Raw genomic sequence first — 27,986 nt, forward strand, 5'->3', positions numbered from 1 at the left:
ATTGAAATTTTAGAACTTGCTCTATTTTTGTTCCACCAAGCTTCCATTCGTATAATCTCCGGCTTCTGGAGAAAATCAGAATCTTGGATTTAACATGGTTGATGGTTAATTGGTTGAGTTGACAATACGTGGCAAAGATCTTGAAAGCTCTGGTTAGTCCAACACGTGTATAAGATAGAATTACCGCGTCGTCAGCATATAAAAGGAGTGGGCAGCGGTAGTCCGCTAGTCTAGGCGCGTGTGTACTTAGAGATGAGTTAACTAGGGGTGCTCGCATGTCGCTGATGAATAGGTTGAATAGACAGAGAGCCAATATACATCCTTGGTGCACTCCCTTGTTTATTGGTATCGAATTTGTGAGGTCGCCCGCAGGAGTAAGTCTCACTCTGGCAAGGGTACCTTCGTGGAGCTGACTTATAAGCCATAAGAGTCTTCTATCAATGCCCTGTTTCGCAGGTTTCTCCCATAGGATGTTTCTAGGAACGCTGTCAAAGGCTGCCTTTAGGTCTAAGAAGGCAGCACAGAGGTAGCCCCGGGGAGGAGAGGAGTACTTCCGTGCAAGATGATAAAGAACTATCGCATGATCGGTTGTAGAGCGTTTAGTTCTGAACCCTGCTTGTTCGTGGCCAATCTGATTAGTCTCATCTACCTATCGCAATAGTTTAGTCAGCAAAAAGCTGGCATAAATTTTCCCTATGATCGAAAGGAGGCTGATGTTACGGTAGTTTTCCGGCTCCGTTGGAGAACCTTTTTTATGAATTGGTACTATAATGGCCTCCTTCCATATTTTGGGGATGAGGCCAGAAGCGTTGATTGCATCGAAGGTTTTGGCCAAGATGCCAGCCCACCATTTTGGGTGTAGTTTAATGGCTTCAGCAGGGATCAGATCGGGCCCTGGGGCTTTACCCGGTTTCAGCTGAGCTATTAGCTTGGCTATTTCATCAGGATCGGTGGGAGGCCAAATAGGTAAGTGGGTAAACAGATGCGTCAGGTGGTCAGAGGGAGCATCCGCCTGTGAGAAGCATTTCTTCAGGAACAATTCCCATGTCGGTGCAGGGATGACTGCCCTTGGGTATTTCCTCACCCTTCTGTTGATCAAAGACCAGAATTCCCTGGATCTGAGTGATTTTGAAGCAGTAATCAAAGCCTGCCAGCGATTGTGTTGCCACTCACGTTTGGCAATTTTCTGCGTGCGTTTGTAAACTAGCTTGGCTTGTGCATAACTAGCTGGCAGAGTAGATGCACCGGAGGTCTTATATATATTATATATAGCACGAAGGCGCTGTCTTGCTTGTTTGCACTGGGAGTTATACCAGGGGGCACCGTAAGTATATTAATTTCGATTTAATATTTTGGGTGGTAACCTGAAGAAGGACGTAAGATCAGTCGTAAGATGGTGGAAGCATTTCAACACTATGCTATGCTCGTCTGAGGCAGAGCCTATGTTGGGATGGGGCCCAAGGATTTCTTTTTGAAAGAATTCCTGATACCTTTGAGCCTGGGTCTCCGACCATTTGATTCCTCTTACTTGGAGAGACTCGTTGGTTGCTATCTGGGTTGCATGTCTATGAGCCTCCGACTTCCAGTTCAGGGAAAGCTTGGCTACAAGGGGAAGATGGTCACTAGATTGTACATTCTCGATCTTAAAGGTGGAAATACACTTAAGTAGATCCCTGGAAACCAACAGGTAATCGAGGACGCTGTTTGATTTAACGCTCAGGTGGGTAAAATCCCCAGGAATATCAGGGAGGCATGTGCCATTTAAGGGGACCAGATTTAAACGGATGGCCATTTGATAGAGGAGTACTCCAGCCTCATTTGCTCTGTGGTCTTTAGAAGTTCTCCTCATGATATGTTCCAGATCATAATTATCAGGGTTTGGAGTAACCCACCATTTGGTTTTGGTCAGCAAGTCCCAGTTTGCTGCTGTGCGGGCGTTAAAATCGCCACCTATTATGGCCGGGGTATTAGGGAACTTAACATAGCATGAGAGCAAATGCTCTTCTAGCGAGCCCCATTTAGAGCCAAGTTCGGGGGAGGAACCCCCAGGTGGCAAGTAGACATTTGTAACTAGAAGTGAGATCTTTTCCCCCGCAATCAGCCCGGTAAGGGCGTAAGGAGGCAAGGCCTGTACTAGAGTAAATTTAGAATGTAGGTTGAGGGAGATGCCTATTATTAGGCCCCCTTTAGGGCGGCCTCCTTTCAGGGAGGGGCAGGCAGGGAGTTCTAGAAGCTCAAAGCCATTTAGAACAATTTTCTTAAAAGCAAAGATGCATTTGACATCCCATCTAGCTTGGCCTTTCGATAGGTGATGTGGAAGACCACCTTCCTGGAACTCTTGAGAGACGCCACTGTACTGGGTGAGGGGAGAACGTGACGTGGTACAAGGCAGCTGCTTGTATTCTGAAAGGCTGCCCTGCAGAAAATGGAGCAGGCTTTTTATCAGTTGCTCCGAAAGCATTAAGGCAATTTATCTGATGACATCACACCTCCTCAAGACACAAAGCAAAAGGTAAAGGTAAAGGGACCCCTGACCATTAGGTCCAGTGGTGACCGACTCTGGGGTTGCGACGCTTATCTAGCTTTATTGGCTGAGGGAGCCGGCGTACAGCTTCCGGGTCATGTGGCCAGCATGACTAAGCCTCTCCTGGCGAACCAGAGCAGCACATGGAAATGCCGTTTACCTTCCCACTGGAGCAGTACCTATTTATCTACTTGCACTTTGATGTGCTTTTGAACTGCTAGGTTGGCAGGAGCAGGGACCAAGCAACAGGAGCTCACCCTGTCGTGGGGATTCGAACCGTCGACCTTCTGATCGGCAAGTCCTAGGCTCTGTGGTCTACAGGCTCATAACTCTGAATCATGTCTCAGTTTAAAAGCTCTTAGGCTTTGCCAAGCTTTGACTTGGTAGACTATTACCTGCACGCTTAAAACAGTTGAACGTTACTTTCGTTCTGTATCTCATGAGCATTTAGCTTCTGAGAAGACTTTACAAAATATCTTCAGTTTTGCATTTCATTCCTTCAAATAAAATTCACTTTTGAATGAAGAGAGCGGCTTTCATTCTATCATAGCTGTCAACTTTTCCCTTTTCTTGCAAGGAATCCTATTCGGAATAAGGGAATTTCCCTTTTTAAAAAGGGAAAAGTTGACAGCTATGCTTTCTATAATGTTAAAGTACTCTTTAGTACAGTGGTACCTCGGGTTACATATGCTTCAGGTTACATACACTTCAGGTTACAGACTCTGCTAACCCATAAATAGTAATAATAATAATAATAATAATAGGGCTCAGGGCGGCTAACAACAATAAAACAGTACAACAGTACAACACAACACTCTAAAATCATTCATTATAAAATTAATTCAAATCAAACCAATGGCAACCATTGGGCCAGAGCTCCGCGAAGATTGCCGAAGGAGGGAGTCAGGCTGTGCCTTGGCCAAAGGCCTGGTGGAACAGCTCTGTCTTGCAGGCCCTGCGGAAAGATGTCAAGTCTCGCAAGGCCCTAGTCTCTTGTGACAGAGTGTTCCACCAGATCGGAGTTCTTACCTCGGGTTAAGAACTTTGCTTCAGGATGAGAACAGAAAACATGCTCCGGTGGCGCGGCGGCAGCAGGAGGCCCCATTAGCTAAAGTGGTGCTTCAGGTTAAGAACAGTTTCAGGTTAAGAACAGACCTCCGGAACGAATTAATTTCTTAACCCAAGGTACCACTGTAATATAAGATAGCCCATATTATTAAGTAACTTATTCTGATACATTTAGAATCATAACCACATTTATTTAGGTAACTGAATAGCACCCCCCCCAAAAAAAAAAGGGCTGCACACAAGACCCCAAAGTCCATAAATCCACAATGGCTTTTGTGTTTGTCACCCTGGGCTTCATTAGGAGGAAGGATGGTGTTATGTATTCAGTGATCTGCGATTGCCTGAGCTTGAGTCTGGACTAAGGGTTCTGAGCCCCTGTGTTCTGATTTGATACGTGATATCCAATCACACAACATTCCAGGATTTGGGACTCTGGCATTGGCCCTTAAACTCTGAGTCACGATTCGCAGCTTGGAAGTTTAGACAGCCAATCACGCTGGGAGTGGGAGTGTCCCAGGCCTTCAGAAATGTATATAAGCAGTTGCTTTGCCCCTGTTGTCGAGTTCTGTTAGTTCAATAAAGGTTCTTGCTGTTATCACTGTGTCTTGCCTTGTGGGAACCCACCTACACTTCAGATGGGGTACAAATTAATAATAATGATAATGATAATATTTCCCAGTGTTCTTCCTTTTGGGACACATTGTTAATCTCGCTGATTTTCTAGCGCAGCAATCAGCCACACTTTCAGTTCTGTGCAGTGTCCCAGACCACAAAGCTATGCCAGGTTGGGGGCACTTTGGCAAATTGAAAGGGTGGCTAGATCTGGTGACCTAGCACTTTAAGAGGAGTCAAGATGAAAGCCAGCTGAGGCCTTGCTAGGTAAAGGTAAAGGGACCCCTGACCATTAGGTCCAGTCGTGGCCGACTCTGGGGTTGCGGCGCTCATCTCGCTTTATTGGCCGAGGGAGCCGGTGTACAACTTCCGGGTCATGTGGCCAGCATGACTAAGCTGCTTCTGGCGAACCAGAGCAGCACACGGAAATGCCGTTTACCTTCCTGCCAAAGCGATACCTATTTATCTACTTGCACTTTTGACGTGCTTTTGAACTGCTAGGTTGGCAGGAGCATGGACCGAGCAATGGGAGCTCACCCCATCCGCCGACCTTCTGATCGGCAAGTCCTAGGCTCTGTGGTTTAACCCACAGCGCCACCCGCGTCCCGAGGCCTTGCTAGCTGTTGATAAACCCTAGCCATCAGCCTTGAATTCTCTAGCCAAAGAAAGTCAAGATGTAATCCTTTGAAACAACATTCAAAAATGACTCATTAAGTCACAGGGTTCACAGAGTTTTTGCGGTAAGAACAGCCTGCCCACCAAGCCCACATTTTGTGTTGTGGGGAGCCTGAGAATACTCTGTGGGGCTGTTGTCAATGCAAAATATCAGAAACTAAAACAAAGGTAATTTTAATAAAGTAGAAGAGGAGAGCCAAGTGAAATTGGCAGCCATCCCAGGCTTTGAGCACATCCTGCTTTACATTTCGATAGACTGTTGCCTGCATTTTTCCTTCTTATATCTAAAGATGTAAGAAGGGCAAGAGAGGATTTTCTTTTTGTTGTTTTTTTAAAATCAAAAACACTGAAAAATCTGGGTCCTGGTCTGCAGCAGGAACTTCTGTCTGTAGTCTCACCCACTCCAGTGACACCCAAAAAGCCACTCCTGAAATCCAGGAGAACTATGGGAGTGGCCTCCGCTGCAATAATTTGCTGTTTGAAACCAGAGAAGTCATATTTGCATACGTAGAAAGACTTGTTTATGTCCATGGGCACCTTTGGATCCTGGCTTGTGTTATGGACTGGTTGGACGCAGAGGCTGGTGAAGAAACATGGGGGTCTTCCCCTCCTGCTACAACAAGCTCCCCTCCCACCTGGTCTCCCAGAACCAGGAGAGGTGTGAAGAGGGTGGAGGAGAAGCTTCATGTAGGCATAGTCTCAGAATGCTTGGGGAAAACTCTGGAGAGGAGGGGACTTAGGTAGCTGTGAGGGAGTGGGGACCTTCAGGCTCAGAAACTTCTTCATGAGAACAATACCTGCCAGAGACGAGTTGCTGTGCTCATTAGGCCTGGCACTCCTGTTCTGGCTAAGAAAGAGTTAAGTCCAACTTAAGTGTAATTTACTGCCAGCTTGCTCCTGTCTTTCAGGGTTGGATTGAAGACAATGAGTAAGGTAAGGACTATATCACAGTGCTAGAGCATCTGCTTTGCCCTACACAACAACATAATATACAAACCCTCTAAAAGAGGGCATGCCCAGTAAAACCATTATGTCTAGGGTCTAAAATTGTCTGTATCTCTTGATGCAGGGTCACATTATTATTATTATTATTAAAATAACGAGGTGTTTCCAGATCGCTTGTCATTGCTAGAAAACCCACTGCAGTCAGTATCTGTTTGGCAGCAGATTCTACAGCCACAGATTGCAAAATATGGTGGCTAGGAACAGATTTTTTGCAAAGCTCCTTGTTACCTCACGTTTTCTCCCTTCAACCCCCGAGAGAAAATCCTAATAAAAGAACACAAAGTCACCACCTGAAGTTCCTACACTACCTTGGTTAAATGCCATTCCACAAAGCTTATAGTGTAATTATAACAGTTCCCTTAGGTAAGTAAGAAACATCTGTTAGTAACACATAGCAGGTGTTAGCAATTACACATACTGATTTTTTTTAACAAAAAAAAAATGGTTTTAATTAAAAAGAATTCTGTTGTCTGAAAAGCGGGGCATGCTAAGTCCAAACACACTCTTGTCAGCGTGTCTCCACATAATGTAATATGCAAACTTAGATAAAGGTTTGTGTGAGGTTTTCCTACAGAAATGGGAAGAGGGGGAGAAGAAATCAGAAGAAATTAGAAAAGTATGTTTTACGGAAGATGCCAGTTCGCCGCAATCCAGCTGGCATTGTGATTCAGTGTAGTTCATTTACGCTTTCATCTAAAACCCACAACCAATTTGTATTCCAGCATGAGGCTTGGTAGAATCTGTACAGTTCATCTGATCACCGAATAGCCGAGCAAAAATATTTGAGTGCAAACAGAATGAATGCACTTCAGGAGCAAATACAATAGCCAGACTGGGAAAGCAGACAGCAACAATGCAAGTATTAATTTGCAAACCAAGGACTCTACTCTACAGTTCCTTTTGAGAGAGAAACACTTACACTTGGGTTTTTGAATTTCCTATACCTGCACCATGGTGCCGCACTGACCTTTATTATTCATGTTTAAGTTAATATAGGTGTCTGACACCTGCAATTTTGATATTTAAACATTAAGAACACAATGAGAACTCTGCTCAATCAGACCAAGGTTCCATCTAGTACAGCATCCACTTAACCACTATAGAGCCAGATGCTTTTAGGAACATAGGAACCAACTGCCCATCTGGCTCAGAATCCTGCTCTCATAGTCACCAGCGAGATACCGGTGGCTGGATCTGAGCAGGATTTGAGCACAAAAGCACTTCCCATCCCTCTGGTTCCCAGCACCAGGCATTCAGAAGCATATCAGTTCCAACTGTGGAGGCAGAACATAACCACCAGGGTAAAGGTAAAGTTAAAGGGACCCCTGACTTAGGTCCAGTCGTGGCCGACTCTGGGGTTGCGGCGCTCCTTTTGCTTTATTGGCCGAGGGAGCCGGCGTACAGCTTCCGGGTCATGTGACCAGCATGACTAAGCTACTTCTGGAGAACCAGAGCATCACACGGAAACGCCGTTTACCTTCCCACTGGAGCAGTCCCTATTTATCTACTTGCACTTTGATGTGCTTTTGAACTGCTAGGTTGGCAGGAGCAGGGACCAAGCAATGGGAGCTCACCCCGTCACAAGGATTTGAACCGCTGGCCTTCTGATCGGCAAGTCCTAGGCTCTGTGGTTTAACCCACAGTGCCACCTGCGTCCCTCACCACCAGGTTAGTAGCCACCAATAGCCTTCTCCTCAACGAATTTCTATAATCCTCATCCAAACTGGTGTCCATCACTGCCTCTTGTTGGAATGTATTTCACAGCCATGTGCTGCGTGAAGTAGTACAGTGGTACCTCAGGTTAAGAACATAATTCGTTCTGGAGGTCCGTTCTTAACCTGAAACTGTTTTTAACCTGAGGTACCACTTTAGCTAATGGGGCCTCCCGCTACCGCCACGCAATTTCTGTTCTCATTCTGAAGCAAAGTTCTTAACCTGAGGTACTATTTCTGGGTGAGCAGAGTCTGTAACCTGAAGCATCTGTAACCTGAAGCATCTGTAACCCGAAGTACCACTGTACTTTCCTTTGTCGGTCTTGAATCCTCCACATTCAGCTTCATTGTCTGTCCCTGAGCTCTAGTGCTTAGAGAGAAGAAGGAAATTGGCTACCATTGGGTCTTGCAAAGTCCATTGCACCATGCTTTCTTTGCAAACCTAGATGATCAGTTGATCAATGAGGTCAGGTACAGGGCAGGTGGTTGCGGCTTAGTCAAACAGAGGCATTTGCCTCTATGCTAGCTAATACTCTCTGTAAGATATGTCAGCAGTTATCAACCATGGCAGACCCTCCAGGGGTCCCTATTTTCCAGGGACAGTCCCAGATTTACTGGTTTCTGATTTGATCCCAGAATGTCCTGCTTTTCCTTAGGACATCCCTATTTTCATTGGAGAAATGTTGACAGGTATGGAGTTATGCAACCCCCGAGTCAAGGAAATAAGTAACTATACAACCTTTAGAAGGAATCTGAAGGCAGCCCTGTCTAGGGTAGTTTTTTAATGTTTGATGTTTTATTATGTTTTTATACATGTTGGAAGCTGCCCAGAGTGGCCGAAGCAACCCAGTCAGATGGGTGGGGTATAAATAATAATAATAATAATAATAATAATAATAATAATAATAATAATAATAATTGAACAGGACATCCCTATTTTCATTGGAGAAATGCTGGAGAGTATGCCATTATCCATGTTGTGTTTATATCCAGGCAACGCTATTGCAATGTGCTCTGTGTATGGCTGCCTTTGAAGATTATTAGGAACTTTCAGCTGCCCTTTTTGATCTCTTCGTTTCAGTTTTCCACTCTTTCTCTTAAAGAGAGTGAATCTTCACCTCGGTTTCCTTGATATTAATGGATGTCATTGATGTCCTCAAGGCCCAAATTCTGGCCACGGGACAGTTAGGATCAGTTAGATCTTAGGCTATGCTGGGGGTCAGGAACACATCCTACGGTCAACCGTGCTTTAAATGGAATTTAGATTTATTAGTGCAAATAGGATTTAGATTCACCCCACAGCATGCCTGATCCAGCTACTGCGCCCTCATTTTGCTCTCTGGCAGCCGAAAGACACATTTGCTTCTGCTGGCCCCGAGGCAATGAGCCTCAGAACATGGTGATATGCTTCTCTCTCTGCTGCCTTACTCATGAATTAATGGCCAGGACTTTCCATATTTAAACAATTGCCTCCACAAGGCCATCCACTTTTCACAGAGTTATGATTCCACCTCATTCAGGTGGCTGAAGCTGCCAATTAGAGAAAATCAGTGAATCTCTTTTGTGTGTGTGTGTGAAAACGAGGGACTTCACCTCCCCTGCTTTCCCCCTATGAATACTACAACTGTTTAATATTTATCAAGTGTCAAGAACATTCTGGTCTTCTACAGAATGCAGAAGTGACCAGGGATGGGTTTGTTTTAACACAAAAGTTAAGGCGCAAGACCACAGCTAAATTAGGGATCGCCAATGGGAATGTTTCAGAGAGCAGGGGATGGCTACATCAGAATCAGCCCAGGAAAAAAGAGGACTGAACGTTCAAAAATGGTGTCATAATATAACAAGCTCTAAGTCAGGGGTAGGGAACCTCTGGAAGCGCCAAACTGCACAGCCAATTATTGGGGGTAGTGAGATCTATCCACACTGTACATTTAAAGCACTTTGATACATTTTAAGCAGTCATGGTTTTCCCCAAAGAATCCTTGTAAACATAGTTTGTTGAGGGTGCTGAGAATTGGTAGGAGAGGGAGAGGTTAAAGTAGAAACAATGCAATGAGCTAAAGATTTTGGTTATAATATTCAACTAGAATCTTGTGGAAAGTTATGGAATGAAGGTATAAATTTCACTGCTTGCAGTGTATTGAAAGAGAATGTGATGAAAATGTTGTACAGGTGGTATTTAACTCCAACTAAACTTGCTAAAATGGGACGCGGGTGGCACTGTGGGTTAAACCACAGAGCCTAGGATTTGCCGATCAGAAGGTTGGCGGTTCGAATCCCCGTGACAGGGTGAGCTCCCGTTGCTCGGTCCCTGCTCCTGCAAACTTAGCAGTTTGAAAGTATGTCATGTGCAAGTAAATAAATAGGGACCGCTGCGGCGGGAAAGTAAACAGCGTTTCCGTGTGCTGCTCTGGTTCGCCATAAGTGGCTTAGTCATGCTGGCCACATGACCCGGAAGCTGTCTGCAGACAAATGCTGGCTCCCCCGGCCTATAGAGCGAGATGAGCACGCAACCCCAGAGTCGGTCATGACTGGACCTAATGGTCAGGGTTCCCTTTACCTTAAACTTGCTAAAATTTACAGGACAAAAAATAAGGAATGTTGGAAATGTAAGGAAAAGGAAGGTATCTTCTGTCATATGTGGTGGAGTTGTAAGGAAGTAAAAGCTTACTGGGAAATGATATATAATGAATTAAAGAAAATGTTTAATTACACCTTTGTTTTAAAAAACCAGAAGCTATTTTACTGGGTATAGTGAGGGAAGAGATACCAAGGGGAGATAAAAAAATTGTTTCTGAATGCAACAACTGCGGTAAGAATTCTTTTAGCCCAAAAATGGAAGCAGGAAGAGGTACCAACAAAGGCAGAGTGGCAGGTGAAGATGATGGACTTTGTGGAGCTGGCAAGGCTGACTGGAAAAATCCAAAACCAGCGTGATCAAGCATTTCAAAAAGACTGGAATAAATTTTGGCATTATTTGAAGGACTATTGTAAGCAATTAACATCACTAGCAGGGTTGCTGGAAGATTTGTAAAGAAAACAGTATTAATCTATTCATAATTACTAAAATAAGAGATCGTTGTAATGTCTGAAAGATGGATTGAAAAAGGTACAAATGCTAAGATATAAATATTAACTTGGAAAACCATGTGGTGGGAGGGAGGGAAGGTGATGAGCTCTAATAGAGCGAAAAAGTAAAGCAGATAACAATGATGTGGTTATATGATGTAAAATGTAAAACCGATAAAAATGAGAGAGAGAGAGAGAGAGAGAGAGAGAGAGAGAGAGAGAGAAGAGAAAATTGGTAGGAGATCCCTATTCCTTTCACTGAGCTATAGTTCCCAGAGTTCCCCAGGAAGAGGGATTGATTGCTGAACCACACTGAGAACTGTAGGTCTGTAAGAAGAAGAGAGGGCCTCTGTAAGGGGACTGCCATCGGAACAGGGAAGGGAGGCAGAGGGGCAGTTGGGATACAAGGAACCTCCGAAAATCTTGAGAAGCAGTTCCTCTTCCTGCGGTGGGGAAAGCCACACCTCCAGTGGAGAAGAGGGGAAAGGACCAGAGGATACTGCTGGGAGCCTCAGCATCGCTCCTGGCCAAGCCGGCCAGGAAGGAAGCAGGCCTCTTCCGTCGCCCACCTTGTGCCCAGGTGTAAAATGCAAATAAGGAAGGAAAAGGCTGGGGGTGACTAAGCTCTTATGTTGCTCTTATGAGAGGTTATGGAATAGAGGAATGAAATTTACAGCGTGTGTCACACTAAGGGAAAATTTAGAGAAAATGATGTATCGTTGGTACATCACACCGGTAAAATTGGATAAAATGTATAAAAGTGGAAATAAAGTGTGCTGGAGATGTAAGCAGAAGGAGGGGGATTTTTACCACATGTGGTGGGCGTGTGACAAAATTAAAAAAAATTGGGAGCTCATATATAATGAATTTTAAAAAAATCTTTAGGTACACCTTCTTAAAAAAACCAGAGGCATTACTCTTAGGAATAATTGGGGATGAAATTAAAAGAAAAGACCAGAATTTATTTCAGTACGCGACAACGGCAGCTAGGATATTGATAGCTCAAAAATGGAAATCAGTCGAGATTCCCACGATCACGGATTGGCAAACAAAATTATTTGAATATGCAGAATTTGCAAGAATGACAAACAAAATCAGATATCAAAAAGAAACAAAGTTTATTGAAGAGTGGAGTAAATTTGTGACGTATATTGAAAGTAATTGTAGCATATTAAAAACTACAGTAGGTCTAACATAAACCTTGTTATGTGTAAATTTCAGACATAGAAACTTCAGGAGAAGAAAAAATGTAAGAAAACCGTAGCAGGATAGGAGGGAGGTCAAGATGTGTGTTAATGCAATGTAAATAAGTGGATGATACTTAACATTGATTGATAAGAGTGTTTATTTTTCCTTTTTTGTTTGTCTTTTTTCTTTCTTCTTTTTATTTTGCTATATGCCTTTTGTTTTCTGTGGAAAATTTCAATAAAAAGTAAATAATAATAATAATAAAGCTCTTATGTTGGGGGAGGACCCGGAAACAACCACTCCCGGATTCTGCTAGCGATTGAGGCAGTCATGAACTTGTGGTTCTGCACTGTAAATAGTTTTGCACCAAAATAAAACCTGTAAAAGACAGGTCGGAGTCCTCACGAGCAACCACCATTGCCATCTGACAGCCTCCTAACAATACTTAACAAACTACAGTCCCCAGAAGTCTCTGGAAGAAACCATGTTGATTTGAAGTGGTATGATACTGCTTTAAATCAAATAGTGCAGATGGGACCCTGAGGTCCAGTAACATCTAGCCTGTTACACCATCTCAGTTCTAAGCTGAGGTTAAATAAATTATTCCCTCATTGGACTAGGTTCTGGGAGACCAGATTTCAAATCCTCATTCAGCCGTTGAACTTGGCCATGTCACTGTCTCTCAGCTCACCTGCTTCACACAGTTGTTGTGAAGATAAATTTGGGGGAATAGAAACTTGTGTGGCACCTTGAGGACCTTCAAAATGTGGTAAGCCAGGCTTGCAGCATTTGGGGGCCCCAGATTTCCATTTCCCAAAGCCCTGTCCTGATGACACCACTGGCTAGAAGTGTGCACACAGCAATAAAAAATGACCCAGTGCTTCAGGGTGTGGGGAAATTCTGGCTTTCTGGATGTTGCTGAACTGCATCTCCCATCATCCCTGTCCATTGGTCTTCCTTATTAGGGATGATGGGAGTTGTAGTTTAGCAAATCTGGAGGGTCAAAGGTTCACCACACCTGCCATGTGGTGCCCATTCCAATCCGGAAAAACGGGAAGGTTCATCTACAACCACACAGCCTACGATGTGAACACTGCACAGCCTACGATGTCTACATTGCACTTAATTCCCCATCTTGCAATTAATTCTTTTGCTGGATTGGATCATTAGCTATATAAAGTCCATTACAGGGTTTACAATCCCCTTGAACCCACTTAGCCATTCTGTTGGGTTACTTAGAGAAACACAGTATTCCTGGTACACAATGTGAATTAATAGGCCTTTTGTTAAAAGCGGCCAAATTTCAACAGGCTTCGCAGTAGAAATGCCCCCAGGCACCACCTATCAAAGGGTGGTTTGACAAAATATGGGGATTGCTTATAATGGACAAAATATCTATGTAAATTAGGGCTGCTTTGCACCCTCATTTCAAAGATGATTTACGGGGGAAATGTTACTCATTTCTTATTGACTATAAAAAAGGATATATAAAAGGCCTGCTAAATTCAGCCCCCCCCCCCCCCCCCGTGTGTGTGTCTGTGTAAAGAGAGAGAGGGAGATTTTATGTTATAATTTCAGTATATTTGATCTCTTGTGACTCCAGAAACAGAATATAGAAGTGAAAATTGGTGGTTATGTTTGAAATGAATGTAGAATGTAATGTTGGTTAATGGCATGCCGGTTAGTGCATTGCTTTTTTTGTAACTGGGGGGGGGGAGGGGGAGAGAAACCCTTCAGATAAATAACAATAAAAATTGTTTCCAAAAAATAATCACTTTGCACAGGCAGGGCCGGGGAACGCCATTCGTAATTCAAGCCATGGACTTTTGCAGTTAGGACGTCTGGTTCATGCCTACTTCCATGTGTCTGTCTTGTATTGCTCTTATTTAAAATGTGCTGTTTGCACAGCTCACGGAGGCAATGCTGCATTCTATCGCTGAGGACTGCGTTTAAAAAGAAGAAGAAGCAGCTTTGAAAGCCAGACACGTAGCCAATGAGTTATCAAAGAGAAGAGGAGGAGGAGGAGGAGAGGGAGCCTTGCGGCCCTGAAAGGGTTAATGGCAAGCCCCTAAAGTTAAAGGTGTCGTCACTTCTAGGCAGTTCATCAAGCGATGGAGTCAGGAAACAAGGGAGAATAGATGAAGGTGCTCGGGATAATAATAATGGCAAGTCGTGATTTCCCTAGAGATGATCTGATCTATGGCCAAAAGCACAGAAAAAGAGGCCAGAAAGTGCTATAATGCTACCTTGCAGCGCTTAACAGACTCAGAAGCAGTAACCTGGTGTCAGAAGAGAGTAGTGGGGGCCGGGAGGAAGCCCATCACCCTGTTCATTTTTAGCGGTGGGGGGGGGGCAAGAGTTATGCCGAGGCACAGGAAGGGAGAGCAGAATTCACCTCCAAAATTAAACAGCTGAAAGGTATGATTTAACAATGCTCAAAACTCAATAAGCCAAAGATAAACAGCAAATTAGATGGCTCAATGTCAGGAGGTAGGGGAAGGGGGGGGGAGCATCTTCCATCGATCCCATCGTCAAAAATTAATCTGCTTGAGAATGCCCTCTGCTCCAATCGCGGTACTGATGGAGAGTGGAGGAATAGAGGGATAAATATATATGTACACACACACACACACACACACACACACACACACTGCGTTCGTGCTTCACCTTCAGGCTAGACCCTGATTACAATCTCCTGTGAGACACCTCGGCTGGAAGCGCTTCTCATGTTGGGACTGCAAAATTAAATTGCAATCAATACTTTACAAAAATAATTGGGGGGGAAATGTTTCAGAAGTCAGAGATGTACTGCGTGCCCAGCAAACATGAAAAAGTTGGGTGTTCTCTCGCTCGCTCGCTCGCTCTCTCTCCTCTCTCTGCCCCCCACCTCTGTTTTACGCTGCTTAGCTTCCTGGAGGTTATTCTTCAGGACAGATCAGTTCAAAGGTGTCTCTTGATAATATGGTTCTTCGACTGGTTTCGCACACCTTGTTAGGGAATTGCCAGGGCAGGTGATAATCATACATACAGAGCTCCAAATAAATCATATCCCTGCAACCTTCTGTATATTTCCTCTCTTTCTTCTGTATGCACCTATAACCAGATTTATACAATATTGTGTTGCTGCAGTCGCAAGCTGTTTTGGTTTTATTTTCAAACGAGAGCCTGGTTTGAGCAAGGATGGTGGGCGGCTGGGAGGTTTGAAAATCCATATATACTGTTCCAAACAGTGTGATAAAGAGAGAACTGCCCACCCAGCCATTAGGATAGTTTTGGTTTTGGTTGTGTGGGGTTTTGTTTTGTTTCTTAATAGCCATTTAAAACTTTCATAGACTGAAACAGGGAGGCCAGTCATTAAATTCAAAGTACAAAATACATTTAATAAAAACACACACTTGTTTTGCCTTGAGCAACACTTGCTATACCAGCTCTGCTAAATTCCCTCAGTTAAAATAGGTCTTGGCTTGGGTTAAGGAGCGCTTTAAAAAAATTTTAAAAATTCACACACACACACACACACACACACACACACACACAAAGTGGGGAGGTGAGAATTTCATCCTCAACATACACAAACACTCAGTTGTAAATAATGGTAATGTATAATTTATTTATAACCTAACCTAGCAGTTCGAAAGCACGCCTAAAAAGTAGATAAATAGGTACCGCTCCAGCGGGAAGGTAAATGGTGTTTCCATGAGCTGCTCTGGTTCGCCAGAACTGGCTTAGTCATGCTGGTCACATGACCTGGAAAAACTGTCTGTGGACAAACGTCGGCTCCCTCGGCCAGTAAAGTAAGATGAGCACCGCAACCCCAGAGTCGTTCGCGACTGGACTTAATTGCCAGGGGTCCTTTACCTTTTTATAATTTATTCATTTCCTTACATTTCTATCTTCCATCATGGAACCCAAGTGGTTCCAGGTGCTGGCCAGACCTAGGCCTGCTTATTTTCATCATGCGCCTTCAGAGCATACTGTAGCCTGATATATTCACATTTACAGGGGTCCTTCTTTGGAAGCCATTTGGGAGCAAGCAGTAACAGTCTCCAATTAATATGGCTCAAAATAACCCATCAAACATAAAAAGCCAGTGGCTCCTTATGAGAAGTAGAACTGTGGCCAAAGAGAGCCAGTAAAGGCCACAGAGAACAGCCCACCAAATACTGAAATACCCTTGAGAGTGATTGGAGTTTCAAGTAGGCCAATGCAGGGGACCTAATTCCTCTCCAGCCATTTTTTCTCTTGGCCTGGTGGGATCAGGCTAACAACAATTTATTTATACCTTGCCCATCTGGCTGGGTTTCCCCAGCCACTCTGGGCAGCTCCCAACAGAATATTAAAAACACAACAAAACATCAAACATTAAAAAGCTTCCCTAAACAGGGCTACCTTCAGATGTCTTCTAAAAGTCAGATAGTTGTTTATTTCCTTATCTGATGGGAGGGCGTTCCACAGGGAAGGCGCCACCACCGAGAAGGCCCTCTGCCTGGTTCCCTGTAACCTCACTTCTCGCAGTGAGGGAACCGCCAGAAGGCCCTCGGAACTGGACTTCAGTGTCCGTGCTGAAGGATTGGGGTGGAGATGCTCCTTCAGATATATGGCCCATCTAGTCCAGCATCCTGTTCTCACAGTGGCCAACTAGATACCTGTGGGAAACTGGCAACCAGGAGTCAAGCACAAGAGCTCTCTCCCCTCCTATCAGCCCATTCCAAAGGCAATTGCTTCCCTTGAAGGCTAGGCAGGCAGTGACCCCTTGGAGAGGGGAGCCTCTTTCTCCTTCCATCAGACTTGCTTCTTTCCGGAGCAAAGGTCTTTCCAGCCCTTGAGGGGTGGAGAACCTGCTGTCTTTCAGATGTTGTTGAACTGCAGCTCCCATCAACCCAGACCTTTTGGCCTACAACATAAAGATGGCCACAGGTTCCCCATCCTTGATACGGATATCTCCTTCGCCCTGGGATTGTGGTCACTGAGCTATAGCCCCATCATAACTAGCCACTATGATTTTTCCAGTAAGGATTATGGGGTGTTATTTATTTAAAAATTTACAGACCTGCACCTTAACGAAAAATACAGCGAGGTGGTATGCATAAGAAGACAATGTCACAATAAGGTCAATAGAAGTGTCAATAAAAACATTGGTTAAAGAAATTCACATCTCAACAAGCCTGTCTGAATAATACAGTTTTCAGGAGATGCCCAAAAGGAGGCAGGGATGATTCCTGGCAACTCTCTTATTCTATGATCATGCCATAAGAATATCGCAAAAACTCCATTTCAATAAGGTTTCTGGACAGACAGCTTTTAAATCTCTCTCTCTCTCTCTCTCTCTCTCTCTCTCACACACACACACACACACACACACAATATCTCATTAATTTTTTTGGGGGGTGGAGTGGAGGAAACAAACTGGGTCACTGAGGAACGAGTGACAATGACACACTTCTCCCCTTACATTGTTGGCAATTGCTCTCTCTTTAATCCCTAGACCCAGCGTTCCACTTGTTAGTTAAAACTTACGAGATGCTGGAGCAAACTAAAGCCCCGAGTTTAAATGGTATTTGTACGCAGTAACGGCAGGGCTTATATTTTCCAAATCATAAAACACAGCGGGGAGTGTGGTTTATCTCTAAGTGGGGGGAGGGGAAATCAATCCTTTTGGGATCTTATAAATCATAGCCAGATGCCTATAATCCCCCAGAGGTGTGATTATCTCATGACAGCCACTTTCATTGAAGTTGTCTTATGGAAACCACTGAAATAAAATAATAATAATAATAAAATCTTTATTGTGAAAGAGGGAGCTGTGAATTGTCTGCTGTGAGGTTGTTTCTGGGGGCGATGTGTGTGTGTGTGTGTGTGTGTGTGTGTGTGAATGCAGAATACTCAGCAGTTAGATTAACCATCCCTTCCTCAACAAAGGGATCCCCCCTCCCCTTCCACTTAGTAACCCAAACATTGCTAAAAATGCAACACATCCTAACAGTCCTCGATGCATAAAATTCTGAGCCATGACCGTGTTTTTCTGTGATACACGTACAAGATGAAGACAGGTGCTCTGGAAATCTGGGTCTGGTCAGTGTCTGGATAGGTGATCACATATGCACTGCTTTGGGTTCCATAATGGGAGAAATGCAGGTTATGGGTGTAAGGGAATAATAAATAAACAGAGGAAGTGATCCAAAAGCACCCTCTCTACCTTGAAAATGCAAGCATATTTTTTTCTATCCCAGAGTGAACTCTGGAAAAAGAAAAGAAAAAAAGAATCATCCGGCAAATTTCCATGGTGCCAGAGGGAATCAGGTGTTTTGCTGAGGGTGCTGTCAGATCTTGAGGTGCCCCAAGTGCAGGAATAAATGCAAACCAAACATATAATTCCCCATATTATAGTAGGGATGGGAGATAAAACCAATTTAGTTCACATTTAAAGGTGGATGTACCCGATTTGCAGTTTCCAGAAGAGTACAAAAAGGGAAGCGTAACCATCCTTTGAAATTTGCAGTTCTCTGAATTTTGCAATGTAGTTCTCTATCCAAGTTGTTGTTAATTCACCTTATACACCACCCTATAGCCAGAGGTCTCAGGGTGGTTCACAACAAGACATATATATACTGGGATAGAGCATTCATGAAAAAAAAAATCACAAAGCATACAGAATGCATTGTAAGTGAAATATGTGCATATCATCTAAAATTATATACAAAAAGGTGTAAAGGGGAAGATGAAGAAGTTAGGTGAAATTCACACAAAAATGTTGATGAATTTTCATGAGGATTTTTTTTAATTGTAAACTGATGTAGGAATTAAGTTAGGAAAAATGAGGATCTGAAACTGAAATTAATAGATTTACCCACCCTTATATCACAGTGTACATTATCCCTGCTCAACAATAGTAATAATATTGTGTGTGAAGAGACTCTAAAATTTCTCTCCACACTTGCAAGCAGATTCTTTATAATACCATTAGCAACCTCATTTAAATTAGAAGCAGCTTCTTGTGTTTTATTTCTTCAGCTCAGCTACCAGCGAGTGCACAGATATATGTATATATATATATTCCTCCTCCGGTAAGCAGACCATTGATAAATCATCTATGTTTAGAATGGACCTAATTGTCAAATCAGCTGGGTCACAGGCTAATACCAAATAGTCTGCTTTTTGCCTCTTAAGCTATCCATCTCCCAGTTGTGTCTGACCTGTGAAGTACTTTGAAATACTGCTCAAAGTGATACCAAGGAAATGCAGGCGGGGGTCGTAGCATCGCATTAAGTTCTTTCTGCAGAATTACCTCAAAGTCAAATATTAGCCATTAACTCCCTTGACCCGATCATCTTTGAAAGACAGGTGAAAAGCGGAAGGCAGACCTAAGACTCTTTTATTATCTTCAGCACTGACATAATCTTAATTGTTTTCACTGTTTTTCCCCCCTTTGAGAGAGAGAGAGAGAGAGAGAGAGAGAGAGAGAGAGAGAGAAGGCATAAGTGGATTTTAGAATGTAGCAGGCTGTAGATGAACCAATAGTTTTAGGATAAACTGACCAAATCTCAGAAATTTATTGGTGACTAAAAATTATTTTAAAATATGGGCCATAAAGAAGGCTGATCGCCGAAGAATTGATGCTTTTGAATTGTGGTGCTGGAGGAGACTCTTGAGAGTCCCATGGACTGCAAGAAGTTCAAACCTATCCATTCTGAAGGAAATCAGCCCTAAGTGCTCACTGGAAGGACAGATCCTGAAGCTGAAGCTCCAATACTTTGGCCCCCTCATGAGAAGAGAAGACTGCCTGGAAAAGACCCTGATGTTGGGAAAGATTGAGGGCATAAGGAGAAGGGGACGACAGAGGATGAGTTGGTTGCACAGTGTTCTTGAAGCTACTAACATGAGTTTGGCCAAACTGCGGGAGGCAGTGGAAGACAGGAGTGCCTGGCGTGCTCTGGTCCATGGGGTCCTGAAGAGTCGGACACAACTAAACGACTAAACAACAACAACAATTCTATTTTTCTTTTTCTTTTGTATTCAAATGTCTCAGGAGAAATAACCACTTGGCAAACTTATTGCCATATCAAGCCCTAAATAAGGATTTGCTTACACTTGGGGTGGGGAACCCATAGCTCTCCAGATCTTGCTGGACTACAGCTCTCCTAATCCATGATCATTGGCCATGCAGGATGGGGCTGATGGGAGCTGTGGTCCAAAAACATCTGGAAGACCACAGGCTCTGCATCCCTAGTTTACATCAAAGTGGGATGAGCCTAATAAGACAGTGAGTATGGGGCTTTCTTGTGAGTATCTAGTCTCTTAGGAGAAAACATTAGCAAGACAGCTATAGCAATGGCTTGCCTCTCCTAAAGGATGTGGGAGAATATGGTGCTAATGACCAATACCAGGATGAAGGTCTACCAGATTTGCATGTTGTGCTCGCTGCTGTAGGAAAGTGAGTCATGGGCAACTTACTACCATCAGAAGTGATGCCTCAATGCCACCACATTTGCTGCGTCAGGAAGATGTGGGGCCTCTCATAGTAGGACAGAGTCTCAAACAAGGATGTGCTCTCCCAAGCCCACATTTCCAGTATGGTCACACTCCAGGCTCAGAATATCTACACTGGCTTGGTCATGTCCACAGAATGGAAGATGGCAGGATCTCCAAGGATGTGCTCTTTAGGGAGCCGGCTGCAGGCACCAGCCTGTTGGCAGACCAACTCTGCTCTGCAAAGGTATCTATAAATGTTGGCAACCTCACCATGTGAGAAACCCTTGCCGATAACCACAGTGCCTGGAGACACACAGGTCTCGTATCCAGAGCAGTGACCAGAGGAGGAATGACTGCTGGAAGAACTGCAGAGAGAAGAAATGCTATGGTGCATCTACAGCAACACAAGCAGACACAAACGTTGGGTACCAACATTTGAAGAGCATCAGGTTTGGGAAGGTTTCGCTGAGCCCTGGATTGGACCCTTCCAATCCAGTTTTCACCTGGATGAGCCAATCTGGGGGTGCAGAAAGAGAATAAGAAGCATCTCCCCAGAGAAAATCTGGTTGGTACATTTCAGGTCTATGATGGGGTGGAAGGCTGCCCAAGTGCTGTCGAGACCCAGCTCCCATCTGCCCCAACCAGAATGTGTCATCCACCACTAGACCTTTTCCATCTATATAAGGCGAGCATCAGGGGTTAGAATGGTTGGGCACCTGCTGAGTCTCATTCCCCACCTGGGGGCAACCACCATGAGGCCCCTGGCTCTGCTGCAGCTTTATACCACCAGGAATGGCATAACATTTTTATTCTCAGACTGAGTAGTTTTTGCTCATGTTTACCCTTAAGTCATTTCTCTTCCAGTTTCATTAACCTGTAATTTTTTTAAAAAGTGTGAAAATTCACATTTTAAACTTACATTTCCAAATGTGTTCTCTCTCAAACTATGCATCTCTAAATGTATTTTGATATGTTTTCTTTTGAACCAAGAACTGTCTCTTGAACTCTCGGGAAGTGAGGAAGCTGGCGGGTTCCTGTGTTCTGAGCTGCACCAGTGTGGATCAGATCAGTCCGCATTGGAATTTGTGAAGGCCAAGTTCCTCAGGCGCCCCTAGCTGCCACCTGCTGCTCACCCACTCTCTGGCCAAGAAAGCATGAACAAGTGACTGGTAGCGATTGCAATTATGAGCTGATGCCTCTTGCTTTGCTGACCTTGGTGAGTGCACACCTGGCAGTAATGGTGGCAAGCCCAGTGAGAGTTTATGGAATGGGGGGAAAGTACATTAAGAGTGTCTGGTCTGAATCAAACCAAGTGACAACAAAGGAGATGTTGACTAAACATCAGGAAAATCTTTCTGACAGTAAGAGCTGTTCAGCAGTGGAACGGTCTCCTTCAGGGGGTTGTGAACTTCCTTTGAGGCTTGTAAGCAGAGGTTGGATGGCCATCTTGTAAGCAGAGGCCATCTGTCATGGATGCTTTAGCTGAGATTCCTGCATTGCAGAGGGTTGGATTAGATGACCCTCGGGGTCCCTTCCAACTCTACAATTCTATGATTGTATACCTCCTCTCCCCCCCAAAGCCCACTGAAATCAGCATGGTCTGCAACAGGGGTGAGAACCTGGTGCCAGCTGTTGTCCCCAACCAGCATGGCCAGTGATCAAGGATGGTGGGATTTGCAGTCCATCAGCCAAAGTTTCCCCATTCCCTGAAATGAAGAAAGCCTGAAATGCATAGAAGGATTCCTTCACACACAAACCCAATTGGGAATTAAATGTATGCCTTGAAGCATTCATTCCACCAAGCCAGACTTCCTCAGCCTGGTGTCCTTGAGATGTTCTTGGACCACCATTAATCCCAGTCAGTTTAGCCAAAGTTCAGGGGTGACGGAAGTTGCAGTCCAGCAACATCTGGAAAAGCCATAGGTTCCCCATCCCTGGTCAACGTGGTTGTCCCCTGCACAGCCACCTCTCCCAACAATCTACTGAGATTTCCTTAGGAGCTATTTATTATCCATAAATACTTTTAATGGATCTTGTGGTGGTTCAGGGTGGGGGCAGGGGTGGCTAGCAAATGCTTTCCTTGCAGGAATAAAAAGCTTCTCTTAAATGCCTCGATTTGATTCCCCCCCCCCCCCTTATTTTTTTTATTTCATTTTCTATACAGCAGGGTTCATATATTAATTCCTTTTATCAGGGATAACTGATGCTATCTTCCCCTTTGCTACAAAAATTAAAGCCATTCTTAAAAAGTGACCCGAGTCACTGCATAGCGGAAAGGCATCTATTAGATAAAGTTAAAATGAAAAGCTAGAAAGAGTCGTCTGTCTAATCCTTCCTCTTACCAATGACTCAGATAGATCTTTTCAAACAGAAAAATGAAAGGGCTCGCAGTTTCTGAAGGTTTTTTTCCCCCTCTCCCCCTCCCTTCTTTTTTTAAAGGTTCAAACTACAGTACCTGGGAGAGAGAGGGGGGAGGGGGGAAATTGCCAAAGTTGTAGAGTATCTAAAAAGGAGAGAAGATCAAATTTATTTTTCTGACACAACGACTCTTTTTTATTTATCTTTTTGCTACTGGCCATAAAAGTAAAGAAGCGAAACTTCAACAAAATATCTAAAGGTTCCATAAACAGCCCCTTTCGTTTCAGATGCTCCTTTTCCTTTTTTTTACAAACCGAAACCAGTTAGACACTTACAACCGTGTAAAGCGAATGGGTGGGTGTGAGTTTGGGGTTACTTTACTTATATATTTTCTTATTTTTATCTGTTACAATTTGATTTGTGGACGTTTCTGTTCCCCTTTCTCCTTCCTCTGCCAGGAGAGCACTTTCTGCTAAGCTCATTTAGCTGAATCCTATCTCAGCCATGACTCGAAGAAGTTTCATTTTCCCACTTGATCTGTGGAAAGACAAATCGAATGAATGCTGCGACGCTGGAATAAAACATGGCCCTGATGCGAAGCAGAGACGCTGAATTATTTCATGTGGGGGGCAGCTAAAAATGCTCACTTACCCACTATTTGAGTAGGCATTGCGCGGTGTTCTGCTGCCATCCGTACAGTTAGCTCGGATTTGTTGACAGCTATCCTTTTTTTCTGATTGATTTTCTGATTTGCAGGGACAATCTCACATTCATGGCAGCTACAGGGGACAACGAGTGGATGGAGAAGGTAGTGCGGGGAGGTAAGTTTGAGAATGTCAGAGTCTCAAGAGAAGTTTTTTAAAACACAAATGATGAAGGAACTTGGACGGAACATAGGAAGCTACCTTATACTGAGTCGGATCACTGGTCCATATTGTTGGTTTCTATTTCCCTCACTGAGCAGCAACTGCAGTCACAAGACATTGTTTTGCATTCCACAGTCAGAGTTACTGTTGGATTCCCACGGGAATGGGAGACTGGATGTGACGTGCACTGGTTTCCTGTTTTTCACTGTTCTCTCGGTGTTCTTTGTTTCTGAGAGGAGTTGCTTCTCTGCTCTCGCAGAGGCAAGATGCATGTTTGTATTCTCTCAGCATAGAGTGTAAATAAAATTAAAAATGTAGCACAACTTAGTATTGTCTACTGCCTGGCAGTGGCTTTCCAGGGTCTCAGTGTTTCACAGTCTTACCTGGAGATCCCAGGGATTGAAGTGCAGACTTTCTGCATGCAAGGCAGAAACTTTAACCACTGAGCTATGGTCCTAAGCAGGTATTCTGTCTGCTCCAGAGTGAGATAAAATCCTCCTTAATGAGGACCTCCCTGGCGTGGGAGTGTACCTTGGCCCCTGCATTGCTCCTGGATAGGCAGGTGGCTGCTGTGGCTCCATCAGGGGTGGCTGGTACCCATTGGTGGAGCCAGAGTCAATCACAGGCAGAGCCGCTCCCTGAGTCAGAGAGATGGAGACTGGTGGGACAGTGTATTGGACCTGCTTCCTCTGGGCCAGAGTAATTTTTGCACAGCTTTGGCTGTTGTGCCAGCTGTAACCTTTCCTAGAACGGACAGATCCTGCCACAGCTGCAGATGTGCTGGCTACATCCAGGTTCCGCAGCAAATATTGCCCTTGGTGTGCACATGCTGAAAGGCTTTTTAAAAGGCACCTCTATCTATCAACCCAGGAGCAAGCTAGGGACACAGATAGGCACCAAAAATATGGCATGTCTCTGGCAAACCTTTGGAGCATATGGAAGATGCCTTCCATGAGGCTTCATCATTGTATTGGTACCCTCCTTCTTATCCACAACTGGTACCCTGATGATCAGTTTAAAGACCAGTGGCAATTTTAAGAACCAGGCTTTGCCTTAGCTTGTTCTGCTACAGTACTAAATCCCTATTCCACCGCTGGGACTTCTCAAACTTTAGAACCTAAATAATGTTATTGGCAATGAAACAAACCTAGTTTGAGAGCTGTGGCTCCTACATCTAAAGCGAAGCCCATTGCAAGATGATAGTTCTAGGGTATGCTCATGGGCAAGAGCTTTGGGAAACCTGAACAAGCCCAGCTCCTTGCAAGACATCTGCTGCAAGAGAAGTAAAATGAAACTTTGCTAAACCTGAGCCATCAGCAATCTTACCAGGAAGCTAAACCCACCTTCTCAGAGGCTGCTGTTGTTTCTTAATAGAGTGAAGAAATAAAGACTTAAGTCTGCTGCTCTGCTTTACAGAATGAAGGTATGTAGCATCCTAGTGGTTTTATTTTTCTGAGTATACCTTGGGGGATACGATCCAAACGAATGCAAATATTAAAATATTTATACACCAAAGCACAAAGCAAACTGTGCATCGAAAAAGCCATATTAATGCATAATATGATGTGAATACAAGATGCGCAGATGGCACCATATTGCTTTGGCGAGGAGGAGAGGTCAAACAATACACCAATTGACTTTGACTGCTATCATATAAACTACTCTAATGTGGAGCTGTGAGCTGCCAGATTGCACTCCCTTTGACTAAGTATCTTACGGCATGATGTAATCACCAGGCACAGGACAGATGCTCTCCCTGGCTGTAATACACAAAGCCCGAAGACAGTGTCGCAATATTTAGGTGTAATGGATCTCTGTGCTTGGGAGCATGTACGGAGTAATGGTGATCTGTATTCTTGTTCTTAAGGACATTCCACAGGACTTAGGATGGTGAATGCTGGCATTCCGATCTCGGTTTCATTGCATTGGCAATATTTATATGCTGCCCAGCAATAAAAGTTCCCTGGATGATTTACAAGTGAAAATTAAAACCATTAGATTTATAAATACATAGATAAAGGCACGAGCGTGAAACAGAGTTTAACCAGAAACAGTGAAGGTTATTCTTTAGCCTCCTTGGGCACTTGGTTCTGGAGTGGAAAGGCAGGGTAAGGTAAAGGGACCCCTGACCATTAGGTCCAGTCATGACCGACTCTGGGGTTGCAGCGCTCATCTCGCTTTATTGGCCAAGGGAGCCGGCGTACAGCTTCCGGGTCATGTGGCCAGCATGACTAAGCAGCTTCTGGTGAACCAGAGCAGTGCACGGAAACGCTGTTTAGCTTCCCGACGGAGCGGTACCTATTTATCTACTTGCACTTTGACATGCTTTCAAACTGCTAGGTTGGCAGGAGCAGGGACTGAGCAACAGGAGCTCACCCTGTCATGGGGATTCAAATTGCTGACCTTCTGATCTGCAAGTCCTAGGCTCTGTGGTTTAACTCACAGCGCCACCCGCATCCCAAATAGAGGATAGATAGATGATAGATAGATGATGATAGATAGATGATAGATAGATAGATATAGATAGATGATAGATAGATGATAGATAGATGGATAGATAGATAGATAGATAGATAGATAGATAGATGATAGATAGATAGATAGATAGATAGATAGATAGATAGATATAGATAGATGATAGATGATAGATGATAGATAGATAGATAGATGATAGATAGATGATAGATAGATAGATGATAGATAGATGATAGATAGATAGATAGATAGATAGATAGATGATAGATAGATAGATGATAGATAGATAGATAGATAGATAGATAGATAGATAGATAGATAGATAGATAGATAGATGATAGATAGATAGATGATAGATAGATAGATAGATAGATGATAGATAGATAGATAGATAGATAGATAGATGATAGATAGATAGATAGATAGATAGATAGATAGATAGATAGATAGATAGATAGATGATAGATATAGATTGATAATAGAATGATTGGCCCAAGGTCATCCAGTGAGCTTAAAGGTAAAGTCCCCCTGGACTGTTAAGTGCAGTCAAAGGCAACTTTGGGGTTGTGGCTATCATTTCACTTTCAGACTGAGGGAGCCAGCATTTGTCCACAGACAGCTTTCCAGGTCAAGTGGCCAGCATGACTAAATCACTTCTGGTGCAATGAGACACCGTGACGGAAGCCAGAGCACATGGAAATGCTGTTTACCTTCCAGTCGCAGCGGTACCTATTTATCTATTTGCACTGGCATGCTTTCAAACTGCTAGGAGTTCACCCCATCGCACAGATTCGAACCGCCAACCTTCCAATCAGCAAGCCCAAGAGGCTCAGTGGTTTAGACTGCAGTTCCACCCTGTAGGATGGCAAGGTGAAGTAAGAGGGGTGGACTTCTCCCCAGGGTCCCTTTACTACCTACATGAGTGTACAATCCTTGTGCCCAGGTGGAGGAAGCTGACGAAGAAAGAAGGGGGAAGGGGGAAGAAAGCAGGAAGAAAGAGGAGGAAAGAGAACAGAAAAAGAAAAGGGGGAAAGGAATAATAAAGAAAAATAAAAAGGACTTCCAATTTTTCATCTGCCAGCTATGATCATGGTATCTAAAGGGCATTTTCTCGCCCTAGAACCATAGTTCCACAGTAAGTGTGATGATGACCATCAAAACTCCATTGTAAGGCAGAGGGGATCTTGGGTGGGCAGAGCCAAGAAAGCCAGGTAGAGCCAGGAAGCAGGGTCTCCGCTGCGACTATTAAAAAAACACACTAAAAATGCTTGTTTTTCTGAAAACAAGAGCTTGTTCTTGAAATGGAAACGGCCACATCTCATAGTACTAGAATCTGGGGACCATCCAGTGAAGCCGAATGTTGGGATATTTGCGATAAACAAAATGAAAAGCTTCCTCACACAGTGCATGCTTCAACCATTCTGGTGTACGCTGTACTGGATGGCTTTAAAAGAGGATTAGACCAATTTCTGAAGAAAAAGCTCTCAGTGGCTACTAGCCAGCTATCTTCTTTCTCCACTGCTGAAGGCAGTGTGCCTCTGTGCACCAGTTGCTGGGTATCATTCCTTTTGTACTCAGATTCCTCTTGTGGTCTTCCTACAGGCACCTGGTTGGCCACTGTGAGAACTAGATGGACTTTTGGCCTGCCCCAGTCAGCCTCTTCTCCCCTTCTCCTCATGAGGCACTATTCCAGATCCCTCAACCCCGAGGAGAATAATAATAATAATAATAATAATAATAATAATAATAATAATAATAAATTTTATTTATATCCCGCCCTCCCCAGCCGAAGCCGGGCTCAGGGCGGCTAACAACAATCAAATAATCAAACAGTCAAATAATCACACATTCTAAAAATATTTCATTATAAAAATTAATTAAAATCAAATTGATGGCAACTGATTAAGCAAAATTTTGTGCAGGTTGCCAGAGGAGGGAGTCAGGCTGCGCCCTGACCAAAGGCCT

At 43.9% G+C, this 27,986-nt stretch overlaps 1 long non-coding RNA gene across 1 annotated transcript in view; it reads left to right on the top strand.

The window, feature by feature from the left end:
- LOC310826361 overlaps nt 1–27,986 on the top strand; it is a 683,860-nt gene that overhangs the window by 443,119 nt on the left and 212,755 nt on the right. The window contains exon 2 of the long non-coding RNA XR_014555789.1: nt 3,617–3,709. This is a non-coding gene — a long non-coding RNA (uncharacterized lncRNA). The remainder of the gene's footprint in view (nt 1–3,616; nt 3,710–27,986) is intronic.

Source organism: Podarcis gaigeae, assembly GCF_964106915.1.
Source record: "Podarcis gaigeae genome assembly, chromosome: 10".
Classification (NCBI taxonomy): domain Eukaryota; kingdom Metazoa; phylum Chordata; class Lepidosauria; order Squamata; family Lacertidae; genus Podarcis; species Podarcis gaigeae.